The following is a 1,858-nucleotide window of genomic DNA, read 5'->3' as shown; positions in this document are numbered from 1 at the left end:
GAGCTGGACAATGAATAATAGAATTGATGCCTTTGAATTGTGGTGTTGGAGAAGAGTGCTGATATCCCATGGACTGCCAGTAGAACAAACAGATGATACATCTTAGAGAAGGTGCAGCCAGAGTGCTCCTTAAAGGGAAAGGTGATAAAGCTTTGTCTCACATACTTTGGGCATGTTGCTAAGAGAGGCTATTCCTTAGAGAGGGACATCATGCTTAGAAAAGTGAATGGTCACCTTTTCCTTGGCAAGATGGCGGAGTACCACCTGACTACTCGCATCACGCACTTTTTGGATCGGCATCTGGTCTTTCCGCTGCTGGAGTTTCTCTCGGTGAAGAAGATATATAATGAAAAGGAATTATTACAAGGGAAATTGGATCTTCTTAGTGATACCAACATGGTAGACTTTGCTATGGATGTATACAAAAACCTTTATTCCAATGATATTCCTCATGCTTTGAGAGAAAAAAAGAACCACAGTTGTTGCACAGTTAAAACAACTGCAGGCAGAGACAGAACCAATAGTGAAGATGTTTGAAGATCCAGAAACTACAAGACAAATGCAGTCAACCAGGGATGGTCGGATGCTATTTGACTACCTGGCAGACAAGCATGGTTTTAGGCAAGAATATTTAGATACTCTCTACAGATATGCAAAGTTCCAGTATGAATGTGGGAATTACTCAGGAGCAGCAGAATACCTGTACTTTTTTAGAGTGCTGGTTCCAGCAACAGATAAAAATGCTTTGAGTTCACTTTGGGGAAAACTGGCCTCTGAAATCTTAATGCAGAATTGGGATGCAGCCATGGAAGACCTTACACGATTAAAAGAGACAATAGATAATAACTCTGTGAGTTCTCCACTCCAGTCTCTTCAGCAGCAAACATGGCTCATTCACTGGTCTCTGTTTGTTTTCTTCAACCACCCCAAAGGCCGAGATAACATTATTGACCTCTTTCTTTACCAGCCACAGTATCTTAATGCAATTCAGACAATGTGTCCACATATTCTCCGCTATTTGACTACAGCAGTCATAACAAACAAAGATGTTTGAAAACGCCTGCAGGTGTTCAAAGACCTCGTCAAGGTTATTCAGCAGGAATCCTACACATACAAAGACCCAATTACAGAGTTTGTTGAATGCTTATATGTTAACTTTGACTTTGATGGAGCTCAGAAAAAAACTAAGAGAATGTGAATCAGTGCTTGTGAATGACTTTTTCTTGGTGTCTTGTCTTGAGGATTTCATTGAAAATGCTCGTCTCTTCATATTTGAAACATTCTGTCGCATTCATCAGTGTATCAGCATTAACATGTTGGCAGATAAACTGAACATGACCCCAGAAGAAGCTGAAAGGTGGATTGTAAATTTGATTAGAAATGCAAGACTGGATGCCAAGATTGATTCAAAATTAGGTCATGTGGTTATGGGTAACAATGCAGTCTCACCTTATCAGCAAGTGATTGAAAAGACCAAAAGCCTTTCCTTTAGAAGCCAGATGTTGGCCATGAATATTGAAAAGAAACTTAATCAGAACAGTAGGTCAGAGGCTCCCAACTGGGCAACTCAAGACTCTGGCTTCTACTGAAGAATTTTTAAAGAAAAAAGAAGAGAAAACTAATAAAACCATTATGGAAAAATATGGCATACATTTTAGAAATAACAGGTGAGTATAAATTTTGTAAAATTTGAATAAAATTGGCTATATTTCAAAAAAAAAGTGGATGGTCAGTGAAAAAGAGGAAGACCCTCAACCAAGTGGATTGATACAATGACTGTAGCAATTAGCTCGAGTGTGTCAGAGATTGTGGGGATGGCACAGGATAGGACAGGGTTCAGATCTGTCGTTCATAGGGT

The 1,858-nt window shown here is 39.5% G+C and overlaps 1 pseudogene; it reads left to right on the top strand.

Moving 5' to 3' along the window:
- The first annotated feature begins 249 nt into the window (after nt 1–249).
- On the top strand, nt 250–1,589 carry LOC102868477 (annotated as a pseudogene).
- The last annotated feature ends 269 nt before the right edge of the window (nt 1,590–1,858 follow it).

Source organism: Elephantulus edwardii, unplaced genomic scaffold (genome assembly GCF_000299155.1).
Source record: "Elephantulus edwardii isolate Elephantulus edwardi_28Jun2011 unplaced genomic scaffold, EleEdw1.0 scaffold00246, whole genome shotgun sequence".
Taxonomy (NCBI): Eukaryota; Metazoa; Chordata; class Mammalia; order Macroscelidea; family Macroscelididae; genus Elephantulus; species Elephantulus edwardii.
Note: the sequence above shows the minus strand (reverse complement) of the source record. Positions and strands in the feature narration are given on the sequence as shown.